The sequence below is a fragment of the Eubalaena glacialis genome, chromosome 13 (assembly GCF_028564815.1).
Source record: "Eubalaena glacialis isolate mEubGla1 chromosome 13, mEubGla1.1.hap2.+ XY, whole genome shotgun sequence".
NCBI classification, from domain to species: Eukaryota; Metazoa; Chordata; class Mammalia; order Artiodactyla; family Balaenidae; genus Eubalaena; species Eubalaena glacialis.
Genome location: NC_083728.1, coordinates 42,150,227 through 42,171,209, shown reverse-complemented (window position 1 = coordinate 42,171,209; position 20,983 = coordinate 42,150,227). Strand labels below are relative to the sequence as shown.

Here is a 20,983-nt window from a genome sequence, read left to right as displayed (position 1 = left end):
AAAAAAAAAAAAAAAAAAAAAAAATCCTTCTGTTTGCTGCTTAAGTTATATAGTTACTGCTCCTTCTGGGGAGATCACAGTTGATGTCTTGTTTTAATTACATAGTAAACATGGGCAAACACACAGAGAACATGCAAATACCCATAGAGCACATGTGCACCCATGAACACAATGAAGCTCTTCCTTGGCATGCCATCACTACCCAGTGAATAAATAATCATGGAAAGAAAACCATGCTTATCAATAAGGATCTTTCCCTCTAATGCAATGTCTACTATGAAAACACAATATTGGACAATAATATGAACTTAAAATTTTCTGTTGGTTTCCTCAATTATCTGTTACAAAAGCCTATACTTTCTTTAGCCATTGTTTGCAATAATGAACTTGCAAAATGGACTGAAGGGATGTCCTCTTCTAAAATATGCATAGTGATCATTTCTAAGTAAATGATATTGCAAGCCCTAGGTCATTTCAAATCAAATCTCAGAGCATCTCTGGGCAGCACCTCATGCTGATCTCACAGATCAAGGACAGAGTAACTGACCATTAAAAGACAAAAGCATAAAATCACTAACACTTAAATAGTTTTGGTAACAAGCATCATTTAGCACACATATAAAGTTCTATTCATTAAACTCTAATCCAATTATAAAGTATTCTTCATTTTAATTAAGCTCTTTTATGGTGAAACTTCTCCTATCATCCCTGGCAGAGGCAATTCCAGGTTAACACAAGAAATTCTACAGTGAGAGATGGAGGATAGATGTCTATCCTTGGTAAAACAAAACAAAACAAAATAATAGGAAAGAAGTGTAAGTTAGTGGTGGAAAAAAAAAGACTTGACCCTACAATCTTAGTGCTGTTTTCAGAACAATGTCAGGCCAATTAGCTCCTTGAAAGCTCTTCAAGGCTCCATCTGAGGGCTTTTCTTTCTCTTGTTATAGTCTTTCTCTTGGGAACCTCATCCATGCTTGTACATTCCTCCATCTATATCTATATCTATATCTATATCTATATCTATATCTATATCTATATCTATATCTATATCTATATCTATATCTATATCTGATTCACAAATCTTTTTTCTCCAGAAGACTTCTCTCAATTCCAAATTGGTATATCTCACCATCTACATGACTTCTCTACTTAGATGTCTCAAAGACATTTCAGTCACGCCATGTCCAACACTGCCCTGCCCTCATTCCAAGTTTGGCTGTCTTCTGCAGTGATAGGTGACAATACCCATCCAGTTGCACACACTACACATCCAGGTCATTCCTTGACTCCTCCCTTGCCCTACACCCTATCATCAACCCAGTACTAAGTCCTACCTCTCACCTCCTTATACTTCTCTCCATCTCCAAGTCCACGCTGCAACTGTCTCTTGCCTGAACTAATATAATAGCCCTAACAAATCTCTTGCATCCTGTTTTCCCTTTCCTCCCTTCTATTTGTTCTCCACTTCAATCAATAGAAATCTTTTCAAAACTTAAATCTGGTCATATCACTACTTCCACTGTGGATTAAATCTTGTTAGGATAAAAACCAACATTGCTAAGGCAGCAACCAAGGCTGTTCGGGTTTCACTTCTGTCTAACTTTCTTTCCCCATCGTATATTCTCTTCCTTGTTCTCTGTGCCCTATCTACCATAGGGCAGTTCAGTTCCTTGAACACACCACGGTCCCTGCTTCCACACCATCTTTGCATGTACTATTTCCTCTCCCCTGAAGGGTTTCCTCCATCCATACACTCCTTCTCACTCCACTGGACCCCACATCATTTACTCAGTTATTTCCTACTCAGCTTCAGCTCTCAGTTCAAACATTACTTGTTCCAAGAAGTCCTGCCTGATCTTTACCTTTCTATACCTACCCCATCCAGACAATTCTGGATTTTTCTTCCTGGAACCATGTTCCTTTCCTACAGAGAAGGTATCTCAGTTTTTAGCTACACATTCATTTATGTGATTATTTGTTTTTTGTCACCCCTGTCACTTCTCCGTAAGCTTCACTGGATCAGGGACCATGTCTACTTTACAAACCATGGTTTCTCGAGAAGCTGGCATGGTGCTGGCACATTAATACATTAAGAAATGTTTGAATGGATGAATGAGTACAACAATGAGGATCTGGGGATAGTATAAGTACATGGAGGCCTCTGGGTATGGGAAGGTATATAATGTCAACCTTCTTCGCAAGCCCAAACTACTCCAAGGATTTTGCTCCTCTACAGTTAGTTTTGACCTATGGACTCTGTGGCCCAACACCAACTAATATACAGGCTATTATGGGGTGTGTGTTGTGTGTGGTTTACTAACTCACTCCTTCCTGCCTCTAAGTTACTTTTCTATTCTTATTTTCCCTTGATATCATTTTCCTCACTCATTCTCTATTGATTTTTATCTTTCTATTCTGCACACACTACTGTCATCTGTGTTCCATCTAATTGGAAACATTTATAATTATACTTATTAATCCCAATCCTAACTGTACCAGTAAAGCTCTGAAGTCCAAGTTGGGAACCAGTTCCGGTGGTTATGTGACAATCCAGTAGCCAGTTGGATACACAAGCTTCACTGTCTCAGTATTATTATTATTATTTTTGCCCTTGAGGCTACTTGTAGTTTCTATCACACACTCTTCCTCATTCGCTCCTTGCTGTCCTTGAATTCCCCTGAATTTCTGGGTATGCAATAAAATTAAGGTAAATGAAATAGAGATAGAGCTTATTCATACTCTTAGCATCCAATGAAAATAATAGACAGTGAAATCATGCGGCCAGTATTTAAACCTGTGCTGTGATGTCTTTGGATTTACCTTGAAAGCATTCTTCTGGGAGTAGGTAAATGTCCTGGGGTCTGTGCTTGGTATATCAGCACTGTTTCCCAAGGTCCCCTCTCGGAGATATATTTGCATCCATCTGACATTGATTCATGTAGCCAGATGGCAGAGGACGGAGCTGGATCACTTAATACAATGTGTGACCTACTTAGAGGTCCAACAATCTGTGGTTTAATATTAAATGAAAGAATTGAGGTTTTGAGTTAAAAAATACAGAACGATTTGTTGGTTATCTTATGCTCAGCATGAACAGTCGGAATGCTGAATGCATCCGTTTTTTGTTTTTTTAACGTCTTTATTGGAGTATAATTGCTTTACAATGGTGTGTTTGTTTCTGCTTTATAACAAAGTGAATCAGCTATACATATACATATATCCCCATATCTCCTCCCTCTTGCGTCTCCCTCCCTCCCACCCTCCCTATCCCACCCCTCTAGGTGGTCACAAAGCACCGAGCTGATCTCCCTGTGCTATGTGGCTGCTTCCCACTAGCTATCTATTTTACATTTGGTAGTGTATATATGCCCATTGAATGCATCAGTTTTAACAAGCAAGGAGGTAAGATGCAAAACTGATTCCCCAAGGATGGGTGATGAGATGTGTTGGTAGGTGTCATTGCCAACCTAGTGCAGAGGTAACAAAAGCCATTGAGAACCAGGATTGCCCATTTAGGCACCTAAGGAGCAAAAGGTCACTAGCAGACAATTGGGATGACCTTACGACATGGTCAGAAGTGTCCCATGGTAGTTAGAATGTGCAAATTCCTCAGGGTTTTCTGAACTATCTCAGACAGATTGTAGAGGATAAGTGCACCCCTTATGTAGAAAGCCTTCTTGCTTTGAACATGTTCTCTATTAGAAATGGTATAAATCAAAAGAATATGAATGAATCAAGAGAGTCCCATAAAAACAAAGATACAACTGGGGCATGTGCCCCACATCAAGACATAACTGGTTCAAAATGGCCTTGTTCAAAACTGGCCACAAACACGTCAAATCAAATATTAATATTTCAGTATGATATAAAACTGGGTAAAGTGTATATTAATTGATTAGGAAGCTAATATAACATTGTATTGGGGAATATTATAGAGATATCTCTGTTCTCCCCAGTTCACTTCTCATTTTTCTTTCATTTGGTCTTTCTTACAGACCAAAAGTAGAAGCATTATTTCATTAATGAGTCTTGGGATTCAGAAGGATTTTCCCAGCTGGGGTTTTCCATGACATTTATGAGGAAGTGTTTAGGGAGATGTAGGACCATTGTTTCAGAAACTGATCCAGCGACTCATGTTTTGTTGCCACTTATTTTTGCTTTCTGCTGGAAACTGGCATTGATGCAATCAATGATGGCCTTTTTGTCCTAAAGCTTTCCTTACCTCTGATATTTTCATCCTTTAATCTTCATGCTGTCCTTAGGCGTCACTATAGAACTAATGAAGAGAAATACCCATAATCTTGCCCTTAGTTCTTCAGTATCTTGGCCTCCAAATTACTCCATTCTTGATTTTACTCTAACCTTCATAAGCCCCTGCACCTAACAGCTGGAGGCCCGTCCATTCCCAGTATGAGGTTACTGGCTACCTAACTGTTCACTCTGCATGCCGGCATCTAGCACAGGGCCTAACACATAGTAGACCTCAATAAATACTTGCTGAATGAATGAATGAAGTAAATGGCTCTTTGAAATTTATTGTTTTCCAAATTAAAAAATATATATATACAGAGAAAGACAAATATCATATGATATCACTTGTATGTGGAATCTAAAAAAAATGGTACTCATGAACTTACTTACAAAACAGAAATAGAGTCACAGATGTAGAAAACAAACTTATGGTTACCAAGGGGGAAAGGGGGATAAATTGGGAGATCGGGATTGACATATACACACTACTATATATAAAATAGATAACCAATAAGAACATACTATATAGCACAGGGAACTCTATTCAATACTCTGTAATGACCTATATGGGAAAAGAATCTAAAAAAGAGTGGATATATGTATATATATAACTGATTCACTTTGCTGTGCAGCAGAAACTAATACAATATTGTAAATCAACTATACTCCAATAAAAATTAATTAAAAAAAAATAAATGCTAGTTTTCCCCCCCAAATATTTAGGCAAAAAATATTAATTCATTCCATTATTTTTAATTGACTATATGTCAAGTACTTAGGGCAAGAATAAAAGGGATGTGGCCCTTGTGTGGAAGTGGGACAGGCAATAAACAAGTAACCACATGAATAGGATATTCTCAGAGTGAATGGTGCCACAAATAAAAGAAAACAGAGAAAGGAGGTTAGAGTCTATTCTGTAGTCTGGGAAGGTCTTTATATGAAGTTGATATTTGAACTGAGGACCGAAGAAAAAGGAACCAGCCACAGGGAAATCTGGAGGGATGGTGGTTGACAGCAGGAAGAGCAATCAAGAGTAGGACTCGATTTTTGTGTATGGTGCGAGGTAAGGATCCAATTTTGTTTCTTTTCAATATCAATAACCAATAGTCCTGACAGCATTTCTCAAAAAGCCTGACTTTCTCCACTGATTTCCAGTGCCAACTTTATCATAAGTGGAGTTTTCACATCTCTGTGCATTTGCTTATGGACCATCTATTTGTGCCAATGTTCAATTTGCAATATTCCACCAATATCTTAATTACTATATTTTCATAATGGTTCTTTCAAAAAATATTTTATTGAAGTATAGTTGATTTACAATGTTGCATTAATTTCTGCTATACAGCAAAGGGATTCAGATATGTGTGTGTGTGTGTGTGTATTCTTTTTCATATTCTTTTCCATCATGATTTATCACAGGGTATTGAATATAGTTCCCTGTGCTATACAGTAGGACCTTGTTTATCTTCATAATGATTCTTTATGTGTGTTAAGTCTTTACACTCTGTTCTGCTTCAGGAGTGTCTCAGCAATTTCTGGGCCTTTGCTCCTCCATGTAAATTTTGGAATCACCTTGTCAAATTCTACAAATGTTGAGGGGATTTTTAAGGCATTGCATTTAATCTATAGATCAATTTGGAAGAACTCATTTTTATGCTATCGACTCTTCTAATTCCTTAGCATATTATAACAGGTCTTTGATGTTTTTCAATAAAATGTTATGTATTTTCCCATAACGTTCGATACATGTTGCTAAAGTTATTAGTGAGTATAGTATATCTGCTATAATATTGTGAATTTTAAAGTTATGCTAGCTGCCTGTTATTTATAGAAATGCAACTGATTTCTGTATATTGATTTTATAGTCAATAAATTTGCTTAACTCATTAATTAAAATACTTCTTCTGGAAAACCTTTCTAATAGAGATTCAGAGCATTTGCAAATTATATTTTTCTTCACTTACTATCTAAATGTTATACCATTTTTTTCTTTTTCTTGGATAGAAGGGAATTACAGGGGGCATCTTTGTCTAATAGGAATATTTTAATTATGAGGTTTTCCTTGGATTTGCTTTCATTTTGTTGTACACACACATATACATATGTATGCACAAACATTAGTGAAGTTTCTAATTGTGTTGTCTTATCCAAATCTCATATACTTTGATGATATTTTGGGGGGTCTGCTTGAAATATTGATTACTGAGACAAATATAAATATTTTCTAGGAGAGGTAGATTCAATACTGTCAATATTTTTGCTTTAACCATTGTAAGAGTACATTATCATGTGCACATAAGTTTATATTCTGTTTGAGAACTGAACATTTTATCATTACATAGCAGCCCTCTTTGCTTTTGCTTTAAAATCCATTTTATTTAATGTGAACATAGCTAAAGCAGGTTTCTTTTGGTTAGTATTTGCCTGATACATTTTTTCCTTTACTTTCCTAACCCTTATTCTTCAGACATGTTCTTATTAAGCAAAGGAACTAAATAAAAAAACATTTTTTTTAATTAAAAAAAAACAAGTTGAGCTGACAATGTCTGTTATTTGTAAATGGAACATTTTGATGTATGCTGTATTTATTTAATTCCTCTGACTAGCATATAGATTTATTATTTCCTTTAGTGAATGTCTACTTGTGGCAAACTCTCAGCTCTTTCTGCCATACTCTCCCCCCACCATCTCCAGGCATCCTGGGCAGGGCTGAAAATGCATTTATTGCTTTCACTCTAAAGTGATACTTTCTCTGGGTATAAAGCTCTAGATTGGCAAATATTTTCTTTCAGCACATTGTTGATATTATCCCACTCTCTTCTTCCTTCCACTGTTACTGCTGAGAAATCAATTATCTATCTAATTGTCATTTCTCTAAAAGTAATTTCTCTTTAGTTGCTTTTAAGATATTTGCTTTTTCCTTGGCCTTCTGAAATTTTGATATGATGTATTTAGATATAGAATTGTTTAAAATGTATCTTGCTTAGGATTCCTGAATCTATGAGTTTGTGTCTTTCATCAATTCTGAATCATGACCTCTTCAAATATTTCAAATATTTTACTGCCCTCATTTTTGCTCACCTCTTCTCACTCTATCCTTCATACCTTTTAATCTCTCTATCATATTTTCCATCTCTTTGACACTCTGCTATATTCTGGGTAATATTATAGACCTTTTTTAAAATTTACTACTTCTCTCTCTTTTGTTGGAATAATGCATTGAATTTTAAATGTAGTTATATATTCATTTATAGAAAATCAATTTGTTTTCAAATATACATCACTTTTTAAAGTCAATTAATCTTTACTCTTATTGTCAGTCTTAAAAATATCAATACTTGTTTAACATTCTTTTCTCATAATTCCAAAATATTAAGTTTTTACAGGGCTTTTTATACTATCTTTTGTTTCTGCTGGTTCTCACTTATGGACTTTCTTTATATTCATTGTAATTGTTTTGATGAGCTGACATTTCTCGGAACTTTAAATGTAGTAATAGCTTAAGCCCTGATTTGAAGACAGACTCCTTTATAGACAAACTAATTATGCCAGGAGACCAGAGGATTTCCAGGATGAGACAGATTTACACTAACTTCTGAGTTTGTCAGGTGGTGTGAATTGAATTCAGGCTTCAAACCCACATGAGGGAGAGTTTGTAATCATGAATTCTCAGGAAGAATTTTTTCTACCTCTATTCAACATCTAGTTTTGAGATCAACAATTTTCTTGCAGTTCTTTGAGATGATGGGTTTATTTTTTTATTCATAACTGCTCTGAGGTTGTGTGGCCCTTTGTGGTTCCAGGTTTATGTAGTGGGTCTCTTAATAGATTCCTCACTTTACTTCACTTTCTGTTTTCCCACTACCCACACATCATGAAAAATCTAAGCTCAATGTCAACTTGACAGATACTTTTAAGCTGAAAGACAGCTTTACTGCCCTCTGGGTTCCTGCTTTCACTTGGAAATTGTCCTTTGAGCATTCCTTAATTTCTTTTCCATGGCTTGACTCATTTAAACATATTTTAAAAGTTATACAGAGTCTTTATTTGTTTTTATTGGAAACGCAGGTCTCTCCAGCTTGCTTTTTGATGTTTTCACATCTTAGATCCTATCAGCAACAGATGTAGGTTTTTATACGGCTGAGGAAAACAGGTGACTTCAGAATCACAGTAATTCTACTAAAAACCAATCAAGTTTGAAGGGCTCATTAGCAGAGATGCAATGATATCCAGGAACCATAATGGCTCCTTTTAGACTAAATTGGCTTTTTTAAAGCTAGAAATAGAAAGAAAGAGGGCACTTGAAAGAAGTGGATCCAGATGAACAGTCAGAGAAAAGCTTAAAATTTCAAACAATCTCCCATTTAGAACTAACTTTTAGCAGTAATGGAGACTTTTACATTAAAATTCTGAATATTTTTGATCACCCAGATAATATAGAGACACATTATTTCAAGAAACACATGCAAACACACAATATAGAGAGCTGTATAGTACCCCTTGACCACCTTTCCAATCCCAGCCTCAAGTTTACCCACAGTTTAAAAGTTTGGTGTGTAAATGTCCAGAACTTCTCTATCTATTCTTCATATTCATATCTATGCATATACACAGAGAGAAACATAGAATTTGTTCTGCATTTTAGAAAAATATATAGGTGGTATTCTATTTTGCATGTCTGCACATGTTTTTCAGTTCTACTCTCTTGCTTAAGAGTCCAGATATACAATTCTGCATTAAATCACTTAATAGAGACATTGCTTCACTCCCTCCAATTTTCCAAAGTTTCTGTAGAGAAGCTTGACCCCATTCTGACTTTCAACTTGTGACCTGTAGTTTTCTTTCTGGAAACATTTAGAAGTTTCCCTCTGTTTCTGATGTTCCAAAACTTCCCAGCTTTGGGACTTACTGTGGATTCTTCCCTTCTTGTTGCTGAGCCTTTCGATCTGGTAACTAATGTCCTTCAGTTGTGAAAAATGTTTCTTATCATATTTCTTTGATAATTTGCTTCCCTCAGTTTTCTTTCTGGTGCCCCTCTCTGCTGGGATCCTGTGCTCCGAGCACTTAGCTTTCTCCTTCCTTCTTCTGCAAAATCAGTTACCTCCCTTCCATTTGCCTTCTATCTTCCAATTTTATATTGATCTTCTAAACACCGTTATCTCCTCTTTTGTATTCTTGGACTCTTTTTTTTTTTTCACTATCATTTTATGAGAAATCACTTAAATATCACTTCTAGGAATCTGTCCCACAGAAATCCACAAGACTCCTTAAGAATATCTATACATAGTTTACATAAATTTGTTTTTAAATATATGTTTTATATCTTATGGTTTCTGTGGTTTTATTTTTTACATAATTATTATATGTATATATATTATATATATAGGAGAGATTACTGCTGCTATAGAAGAAAACTTTTGACTTTTAATATTCAAATTTCATCCAGTGTCTAATAAAATTCTTTTTTCTTACATAAGTTTTCAGGTGTCCACCTGTAAGTGGACCTCTCTGGGCCTCTTTTCACATCAGCTAAGTGAAGGTGTCAGTTCAGTTTCTTTCAAAACCCCTTGCAATTCTTATTGTTTATGTAATTTTCTAAAATTTTGTACCTTAGGATCACCAGGGTTAGCAATAGCTCTTTTATCCCACCTTTGGATGATTATAAATTTAATTTGTCCACAGCCCATCAACACATTTTTGTGTGAATAATGAGAATAGCAAAGCATGACACCAGAGTCTGAACACATGATGTTGTCAGACCAGTGGAAAAATCCTCTATTAAGTCAGGGCAGATAAATCAATCAGGGGAAATGCCATTCCTGGACACGCAAGCAAACCCTCAAGGTTATGTAATCAAGTTTTCAATTAATATGCTTCCCTCCCCCTTTAACTGTGTATAAATTAATAGCAGCTGAAAACGAATAAAGAAAGGAACACAGAGGAAAGAAGACTGGAACAAACAATGCAATACAGCAGAAATCACATTTATCTGACATCTGCACAACAGAGAAGGGAAGCACGTGATCTGAAATTAAAGGGGACTGGATTTTTAAAATAATGGACATTATACCAGGATAGCCAGTGTGGAGATAGCTGTGAAGCAAGCCACAGAGAGGTGTGCTCATTTGAGGATCTGTTTGTTGGTGTCATAGTAGAGGATGTGTGTAATAACATTTACATGTGTTTTGAAAAAAAAATCAATGGATTAACAAATTTGATAGGTAATGCACATGGTGCAAAGCTCAAAGTGGGCAAGAGGCTATTTAGGGGCATTCATACCCTTACTGTATTGCATTGTAATACAATTTCACTGACAAACTATTAAGTACCAACACAGGCTTGTTTAGATTAGAGATATGTAGCAAAACAATGAGTAAGTCTGCCTTTTAAATATGTTTATGTATATATCAATATATGCAATATAGATAAAATATATATTTTTAAATATATATAAAATGTTTACATATATATATGCAAGTATGTATCATAGATGGATGGACAAATGGACAGATGAAGGACTGGAGAGCTACTTTCAAACCCACTGCCCTCCAGTTTCAAGAGAAAGAAAATTAAAAACAAAACCTATTTTCTATTTTACTCCTTGATAAGTGACTACTATAATTTCAAGATTAGAAATCTATGTGATAAAACAGTTCTCAATATACAATCTCTAGGTTTTCCAACTAAATTAGCTTTAATCCTTAGATAGAGTGTTCCTGAAGGCCAGAATCCTGGTAACACAATGACAGCAGTGCAGTGCAGTTGAGGACCATCCTAGGTGTCTTTATTCTTCATCTTGGGCTCTTGTAAAATCTCACATAATAGCTTTTTCACATTTTAGTTTGCCAGAAGGATTTAAATATGCAGGAATTGTAGTTATGTAAATGATCATGATAAACTCTGCCAACACACTGAACAATATATTTAGGCACAAGGTTTAAAGAAAAGGAAGTGATTATTTCTGAAAGCCCCAGCTGAGCCTCAGTTCTAGGGGTCATGTCAGCATGGAGAGGAGACTGGAAGGTCACACGGAGAGCTTCGCTGGCTCTGTGCTCTCACAGGGACACACATTCACCTATGGATACACCTGTGGGATAAATCCATTGAAATAACACCAGAGCAGTGGCTGTCAAGAGCCAGTCTAATTAATCTGTCTATTAGGAATATTTTATTTTAGAGCTCCTCTTAACAGAAGGATATTCTGAGCTCTTACATGTGAAACGGACATTAAAAAACAAATTTCTGGTTATAGCTCAGCAGAACTGAGCATAATTTTCAGCCCTGAAACAGCAAAAAAGTCTTCTTCTAAAAATGTGCATTTAAAGGTTTTGACTAAAAATCTTGCTGAAGTATTTGATCAGAGTTCAGTTTGGTAGAGAAAATGATAGGAGAGAACAGGAAAAGGCGGGCGCCACCAGGGCAAGGGTGCCTTTTCTTCCCGTGTGACCCAATCTCCACAAAACTGTTTGTTATTCACCTCATTACAAACATCTGTGTCACAGCAGGTGTTGGGTCAGGAGAGGACACGGTGTCCAGGAAACCTGCAATCAGGTTAGAAAACTCCCAGGCGACCCATTCCCTTTCAATTGACTCTGAGTGGCTGGCACTGCCTACCGCAGTCCCTGAGCTTCCTGCCCGTGAAATGGTTGTCATTTAAGTCACAGTGGAAACACTTCCCCAAACCACTCTCCCCGGAGGTGTAGGAGCTGCTTTTCCAATGACAGCAAGGGGAGCTGTCCTAGCCTTTCTAACTATTAAAGGAAATAGACAATTTCCTTAGAGTTGCTTAAAAATTCCAGCTCCCTATAGGGTTGGTCTTAAAAGTTTCTTGCATGAATCAGTCTCTTTGGGTAAAGTGCAATCTTTCAAAGATGTCCTTCCCATTTTTAGCTTCCCAAGATGGTGGCTAAGTCTCTATAGAACTCTGTGTCTTCAAAGTGGGAGAAGAGAAGGTGGCAGGCTTCCCTTACATCCTCACAGTTCTCTGCTGTGAAGGGGCTGTTCTAAAATTCTCCATGGACAAATGCCTACTGGCCATTTGGGGTGATTGATTGGTAGCCACGGCTTGAGTCCGTGGTCTGGGCCAATGGACCTGGCGGGACCTCTGTCTTGTTCTTAGGCTTCCACCGGCCCCCTCACCACCACCATTTCCCATCACTGGGGCACTCAGGAATGCTCCTGTCCCTTCTAAGGCACACATGATATGGGAGCCATGAGCCCTGTCCAGAATCTTCCAGATTTTGGCCCAGAGAGTAGAAGTCAGAGAGGTACATACAAATCTCACTTCCTGCTCTATCCTCTCTCCCTTCTTTTCCCCACAATTCCTAGGGTTGGAAAAGGCAGGCTCTCCTCTTCCTCTTGTCACATCCTGAGTGTTAGGGTGCGTGTTTAGTAAGGCTTAGCCCTTCAGGCCTGGAGTTAAAAGAAACTAAAGAAATTTGGAGAAATCCTTTCCTCTCTTGAAATCTCACTTTTGCAAGATTTCTGCCCTGCTAATGAGGGTCTTCTCCTTAAGGGAGTCCCAGCCTTGCCTTTCCTGGAGCCATGACTCCGCCAGGGCGGGGTGAGGTGGGGTGGATGGCAGAGAGGGAAGGAGGAAGCTTAAAAGGAAAAGAAAATATATCAGCTTATCATGTGCAAAATAATTTCACTGCTACCCAAGGCGGAGTGAATTCTAATTACAGGATGGTAAATGCGAAAGTCTCTTGATCTATAGATGCTTTTGTGTGGCAGCCATGCAGGCTCTGTGCCCTTCTGGACCAGCTCTGAAGATCACAATCAATGTACTAAATAACAAGAGAAAACAACCTAACCTTTAAACAGTGTGTAGGGAAGCTCTTTATTGTTCTTGATAGTTCTGGATAATTGATGCTGCACACTCATTAAGATATTGTCCTTCTGCTGAATATTGATTCACCAGAGGAAAACACAACCCCGTCAACCAATAAATGGGTGAAATCTCTTTTTCCCCATTCTTCCCTGGCAATCATTTTATTTAGTAATCTCATGATAAACTAGACTGGACCATAGGTTAGAAGTACTCATTCATCTCTCTTCAAATGGGTTTTCCCCCGATTCCTGACATCCCTCATTACTATTTCAGATTTCTGCTTCTCTTCAAGTCTGGGCTTTGAGAAGAGTGGTTGATAAGCTATCTCCTATTCCTTGCCTCCTTCTCATTCCACTCTTGTTTTGCTCCACTTCCACATTTCCCGTGACCCCTCACTCACACCCAGGGCACCAATAACCTCCTGGTCACTAAAGTCAAAGGACACGTGGTTACTAAAGTAGCGTCTACTGAGTCCTGTAGACACTATGGATCATTGCCTTCATAGGAATGCCTTTTATTCTTCTTGGTTTCTCTCCCAGCTCACAGGTTGTACCTTTTCTGTCCCTTTCAGGCTTTTTTCCTCTACCTGACTTCTTAAAATGAAGAGTTATCTGGAACTAAGTCCTGGGATCCTTTCTCTTTTCCCTCTCTATGTCAATGATTTTATCCATCCTATGCTTCAATTCAACCTAGATTCATGATTCTCAATTTTTTGTGCATGTAAGCTACACCTGGAGAATGGGTGAAAACTTCAAGTCACTTAATCTTTTCTGCTTGAACATCTTCTTCTCTCATCACCCTCATAACAGCCTCATACAATATGATGATGATAAAAGAAATCATAAATGAACATGGTTGTAGTCAGAAAGCAAGGGGTACTGGGGTGTCAATTTGGAGTGAAAGATGTGGGCAGGCACTGAGTGCTGCCCCTCTGTGACCTCAGACAAGTCACTTTCACCTCCTGGGCTGCAGAGTTTAGAGAACACGGGTGTGGCTTAATTGTAGTTTTAATAAAAGATTGAATGAGAATTGGCATTTCATTTTCAAAGCCTGAGCCACTTCTTACTTGTTTGGAATAAAAGAGCAACCTTGGAGAGAAATGTTTCCTACAGAAAATAAAACTTCATCTGAAAACTGTTATTTACCCCAGCAGTTTTCTATTCTACTTCATTTATTGTTACTTAAAACTTAGCAGAGAAAAAAAAGGCCTCTTTAAAACGAACAAGGAAAGTGTTAGCTTAGTATTCGCTGTGGGGTAGTATTAGCAGTGGGAGGGATATTATGTTACAGCTGAGGCAATTTTCGGATGGAAGACATTGCTGAATGGGTTAGAAAAATGATGTCAATGCTAGGCTTAGGTTTGAGGAGACTTTTCTGTTGCCCACCCCCGAAATATTTTATATATGCAGGGCTTGAGAGTTCATAGGTCAGCAAGGCAGCACTGACTCTTTCTGGTGGAAGAAACCTAGAAAAAAAAGGTTTAAAAAAGGTAATAAATTATGTTTCAGTAGAAAGTTTTGTTTACAAAGGACGGGTAATAATGTTTGCAAAAGGAACTCTGCACAATTCTGGGAAAAACCTATGCCATAAAACAGTAAGGTTTGTGCCAGTGGTGTACTGGTGAATGTTGAATACGCTGTTCTCCTAGGGAAAAAAAGAGCCTGGTTTGTGGCATTTGTTGATTTCCATGGTGTAAATATACTCACTGTAGCCAATTTCAAGCTACAAATGTGAGGACCCTGAACAAAGAGTTAGGAAGAGGTGTGTGGTAGGAATCCATTGCAGTGACCCTACAGGCAACACAGATGTAACTTACCTCCAGGGCACAGGAAATAGTGAAATGTCTTAATTAATTAGCAGTGGTGAGTTTGGGATATTTGTTACCTTTGCTTTTATTTTTTGTGTTTTTTTTCTTTTTCTTTTTTTTAAATTGAAGTATAGTTGATTTACAATGTTGTGTTAGTTTCAAGTGTACAGCAAAGTGATTCCGTTTTATATATATTCTTTTCCCTTATAGATCCCTTTGTTTTTAGTATGATTTGTTTAATTGTAAATCTATGTAATTTACTTTTCAGTAGTGTCTGTGTTTAACAACTGGCTCACAGAATCCCTGGAAAATTTAAAAATGAGTTCCTCTGAGCTAGTATGACCAGCTCCAGCTCATCAATGGTTTGTCCTCAGAGAATAAAGGAAAATTATTACTATTTGCTTAAGCAATATTTAATTACATTCGAGTTCTGAGAGGTGGACACTTTGCTTTAGATGTTTTTTTACTTGTTAATTTTCCAGAACTCTATGTTATCTATTAATAGACAAATAAAAAACAAGGATTAAAATCATTGGATGATAGATCAGTAGGTGATAGTTTTCTACATATGTGTGTGAGCTGAGTGTGAGGTATATATCTCCTTTTCTCAGGAAAAAAAAAAAACAGAGAAAAAGATATTTGCTTATTGAAACATGTTTTATGAACTGAATTGTGTCCCCTCAAAATTCATATGTTGAAGCCTCATTGTATGTGACTGTTTTTGGAGATGGAACCTTTAAGGAGGTTAAATGAGGTCATAAGGGTGGGGCCCTAATCTGATAGAACTGGTGTCCTTATAGGAAGAGGAAGATACACCAGAGTTTCTGTCTCTCTCTCTCCCTCTCTGTGCATGACTGCAGGTCAAAGGCCATGTAAGGACACAGCAAGAAGGCACCACCTGCCAGGAAGCGAGAAGCCTCACAGAAACCACCCTGCTGGCACCTTGATCTTGGACTTCTGACTGCAAAACTGTGAGAAAATAATTTTCTCTTGTTTAGGCCACCCAGTTGGAGATATTTTGTGATGAAAGCACAGACTAACTAATACAACATGTGAATTATGAAATTACATGCAATTCTGCAGCAGTAATGTGATCCTTGCACCTCAGGCTTTGTCACAATGTCATGAGGAATTCCTTCCTACCTGCTCCTCTGCTGGATAAACTTCCACTTCCTCCTGTAGGTCAAAGGTTACCAGCTCTGGGAAGCTCTCCTTGGTTTCCCCAAGAAGAGTCAGCCCTTCCTCCCCTGTAAAGAGCTCTATTATAATAATGATCATAGTGTTTGGTCCCAACACAAATCCTTTGTAGAAAGGTAGATCATACATTAGAAATTTAGATTCAGCATCTTATCTTCCTGGGCTGCCCATATGTTAGCCATACCACTGTTATGCTTAAATTTAAATGAAATTAAATATTCAATTCCTTAGTTGCACTAATCATATTTCAAATACTAAATAACTACCTGTGGCTACTGCACTGGACTCTCAGAAATGGAACATTTCCATCACTGCAGAAAGTTCTATTGACAGGGTTGCCCTAGACAGTAATTTGAGGTGGGGGGTTGGTAAGGTTGCATTTTTTTTTTTTTTTAATTTATTTTTATTTTTGGCTGTGTTGGGTCTTCGTTTCTGTGCGAAGGCTTTCTCTAGTTGTGGCAAGCGGGGGCCACTCTTCATCGCGGTGTACGGGTCTCTCGCTATAGTGGCCTCTCTTGTTGCGGAGCACAGGCTCCAGACGCGCAGGCTCAGTAGTTGTGGCTCACGGGCCTAGTTGCTCCGTGGCATGTGGGATCTTCCCAGACCAGGGCTCGTACCCGTGTCCCCTGCATTGGCAGGCAGATTCTCAACCACTGCGCCACCAGGGAAGCCCAAGGATGCATCTTTTTACATCCTTTTATTTTCCTAGCGTGCAGCCTAGTGCCTGCTATGCAGTAGCATTCAATAAATATTAGTTGAATTAAAGGAAAAAATTGACACTATTTATCTAGTTGTAGCTACTTAAGCATTCATGGTTCCTAGAGACCACAGAAATGAACAGACATATAAAAATTTATTTTTATTACTGACAAGTAAAAGAAAACTGAGCAATTTTCATTTTCCCTGGGATGAGAAAACCAACATGCAGCATTAAGATATAATTATAGACTTTCTCTCTCAGGTGTTCATATAGCAATCTATAGTTGTTAACTCAGAAGCACAATATCGATTCTAATTTATTTTTTCTAGGTCATCTATGCTCCATTGTTCTATAACTGACCCTATGGACTCATTAAATCTTTCAGCATGATATTTATGCAACCTTATTTAATGAGTCCTCCAACACCTTGAATTCTCTGGATCTCATACCTATTATTTTAGTGGCAAACTTCTGAGTTTAATTAACTGTATTCTTCATGGACTAAAGGAGGTCATAAAAAGGTCACCCAGTCGGTACACAACTCTCTGCTTGCAGACAGCCTCTTTGTTGCCACATTTAAAGATCTTCAAAGAGACACAGAATAACCCTTGGGAATCCCTTTAGGTATTTAGATATTCTACCTCTCGGAAACTTTTGTTTCTTGCTTAAATCTTTCACAATTTAGTCCAAAGCAGTTCTCCTCACTCTAACTCCAGAGCAAAAGGAGAACAGGGTCATCTGTCACATGCTCTGGAGAAGCCCCTTTCTGTGCTTTAACTGAGACGTAGATACAATCTAAAAGGAGATATTGCTTTTCCAAATGTTCCTTTGGATTCCCTAGTAACCTCAGGGTAAATAGTAGGGCTGAGTAAATATTCTTTGAATGAAAAAACAAAAGCCATAAAAATAATTCCTTAACAAATACAAATAGACCATGGCACAGAGCCTAGTGTGGACCCAAACTTCTTTCTCATAATCCAGGACAGGACTTTTCAAGTGGGAGAAGTAGGTGTTAGTTAACAAGGATGCTGTTCTAGAGCTGGGGGAAGAGAAGGATTTAAGAAGGGAGAATGTGGAGAGAAAATGTGGAGGGAAGGGGATCTCAAGGGAAGAAAGCCCACTGGGTCTCTGGTTGAGCTCAGCATCAGTACATGTAAGCTGGGTGCCTGTGAGTGGAGATGTGAGGGGAGAAGGCAAGTCAAGGTTGGGAGGAGGTGAGGGTGTCTGACCTCAATCCCAATGCTTCACACAGGGGAGCAGTGCATGTTCAGCAGCTAGGGAAGAAGGTTGTGTCAAATCCTTTGAACCCACCCATGCAGGCACCACCACGCCTCAGAGTTCCCCCTCTGCTTGGCAGTGCTTTCCCGCTGGATGCAGTGAACACAGAAAACAGCTGCCCACCTTTCAAGTACAGACTTCCTGGAGGTGAGGTCTGTTTTCACTGGGCTGGAAGTTTTCTAACATCTAGTCTTGGGAGATGTTCTTCTCCCAGATGTTTGTTAAAAACAAGCGATTTTGAGAAACTTGAACATCCTGCCCATGATGGTTAATTCCTTTGCTCCTGTGACCAGTTTGGGGGCTAAATCCTTGGCAAGATTTGGTCATGATCTTGTGGAGGCCGGGGTGTGCCACCAGCAAACGAAACAGGCTTTGTTATATGTGACAGGTGTCTACCCCTTCTCACCACTCAGAGACCTGCTTCCTTCAACAGAGAGGCTGGGAGTCTCTCCACTCTACATATGAGTGTACTGAGGCACAGACGGTGGACCCTTATTGCTTGCCTGCCCACGAAATGTGAGAAAGTGATCTCACACCCCTGACAACTAGATCACAAAATCATAGCTTCTGATATTTACTGAGAAAACTGAAGGATACAAAACATGGGGTCTCCAAGGTTTGGCACTTCTTGTATGACTTTAGTAAAGTAATTAACCTTTAAAAACTTTAGTTCCCTCAACTGCACAATGGCAAGAATAAGATGACACATGTAATGTGCGTAGAAGGTGCTTGTCAACATAGTAAGTGCTCAGTAAATGCTACTTGTTCTTGTTTTTATTATTTAAGTGTCAGGAAAAAAATGTTAATGTCCTTCTATGGCCTTGAATTGCTCTTTATTTGTTTTACAGATTGTAGGAACTGTGGTTTTCATGCATTTGTACTCCCTCTTGAAATAGGTATAGCTTAGAATAAAGCAAGCACTTAATACTTGACATAAATTTATGATTTTCCAAAGCTATACCATTAGCATTTTTAGAAATTGGTCATTTTATTTTATTTATTTATTTATTTTTATTACCATTATTTTTTTAATTGGTCATTTTATAGCTCTTTACCTAAAGGTTAATACCTATGCACAATGAGCAAACATCCCTTTTTGTTTTTTTTTTAATCTTGCTCTACAGTAATTTGTATTTATTAAAAAATAGAAGTTACCAGAGTTAAAAGTATGACTAAGCTGTTCAGCCTCACCTATTCATCTTTAGTTGATAACAAGGAATATATTTTCATCCCTGAAGGTTTGCATTCACAAATTAAAAAATGTGAAATTTCAAATATTTATATGATGAGTATTCTTAGGATCAATTTTATAGTAAAAACTCATTCTCTCCTGGCAAATGTGCGATGGCTTTATGTGCAATTACTTTTTATTCATTCATTTTGTTTTCAGCTTTAGTCTATCAATGGAGATGTTTAAGGTGTGGAAGGAACCTTTGGGGAAATATTAAATTTGGTATGAAATATACTTTCCTTACACTGCTATAAAAGAAGAATATTTTGTTCTTTTTCAAATACAAAATAGTGCAATTATTTTTTTTCTATTTTAGCAATGAGACCTATTTTTCCATGGAAAATGTGAAATTGGTTTATTTTTATGTTGTCTTTTTATGTGTGGGAAGCTAAAGGGGTCAAACTAACTATGTGACTAAAGAATTTTTTATAATGTCCAGGTATTGTGGGAATATCTATCTCTTTTGAAAATAATTTTTTGCTAAGTAGGAAGGTCAGTTGACATTCTGAACGGAAAACAAGTTGTGAACCAGCAATCACAAGCCTGATGGAGTACAGTGACACAAATGTAACCTTTACGTCTCTATTGCATTTGTTTTGAAAGACAAAACCCAAGTCATGTGTCTGAGCTCCACTGTCATTTACCTCTTCTGAGAGAATTCAGTACTCTACCTGGGTTGTTAAATGTTTCACAGTAACTCTCAAAAATACCAGGACAGGAACAGCAAGTGCAACAAAACACAATCCGATGATGCTTATAATGGATGACTTAAAAGGTAGCCTAAACATTGATAGCCAAATGAGGAAGACATCTTCAAGGTCCCCCTGACATCTTCCTGGGGAAATTGATAGTACTCGCCCCTCCTCCACCCCACCTTCCAATGTGAGTTTTATCACAAGGTCACCACAGGGACGAGATCATCACCGCTGGGAGGACATGGACAAAATTCGTAGCTAAAAGCTAAGGGTGTGGCTTAGCTCTCAAATGACATTCTCTGCTTCTCTTTCTAGTATAACAATCAATAGTACAAAATAAAAAGATATCAAAGGGTCAGGCTCTTAATTAGGCAAAAAAATTAAAATACAATAAAACACCATGAAGGCAGCTTAAAGCTTTTCCTTCCAGGTGCTCCAGCCAGGAGGAAGGAATGTACTAGATCCCTGCTAGTCAAATGTGGTCCCTGGAGATGTGGCAACCAGGACATTCCCTGGGAGCGAGTCAGAAATACAAATCTCAGGTGCCATCCAGACCTCCTGAATCAGAATCTGTATTTTCATAGGATCTCCAGGTAATTCATTTTTTCATTCAAAATGAAAATAATTGAGCTAGAGCATCACTGTATGTGGCAATTGATATAAAGGATGAGAAAGAACTTACACCTCTTTCTCAGTAAAATTGTTGTTTTCACTAATTCTTCAACATGTTTCTGACCTGCACTGCTTCACAAGTCAACAAGTGCTTGAAGACAAAAACATTATAAATCTCACTACAACCCTGTTTTCAATATATCAGAATAGAAGTTGTTTTTTTTTTTATAATCACTATAAAGCCTCTTTTCTCCCTGAAATATACACCCATTGCAATGGCATAGTCCAGTTTTCTTATTAGCAAAGGAATCCAATAGATTTCATGATGTATTTCCTCTATCAAGTTAAAGTCCTCTTTAATTGTCAAGCTTCAGTTTGCTCT

General features: G+C 37.7%; 1 protein-coding gene across 4 annotated transcripts in view; it reads right to left on the bottom strand.

Moving 5' to 3' along the window:
* Positions 1-20,983, bottom strand: part of PLCB1 (phospholipase C beta 1) — a 684,234-nt gene that overhangs the window by 41,600 nt on the left and 621,651 nt on the right. The window contains exon 33 of one of the 4 annotated variants that reach the window (XM_061209983.1): positions 14,365-14,546. The exons of the other annotated variants lie outside the window; for them this stretch is intronic. The gene's annotated coding sequence lies outside the window, so the exon portion shown is untranslated. Of the gene's footprint in view, positions 1-14,364; positions 14,547-20,983 lie in introns of those variants that run through there. 4 annotated transcript variants of the gene reach the window in all.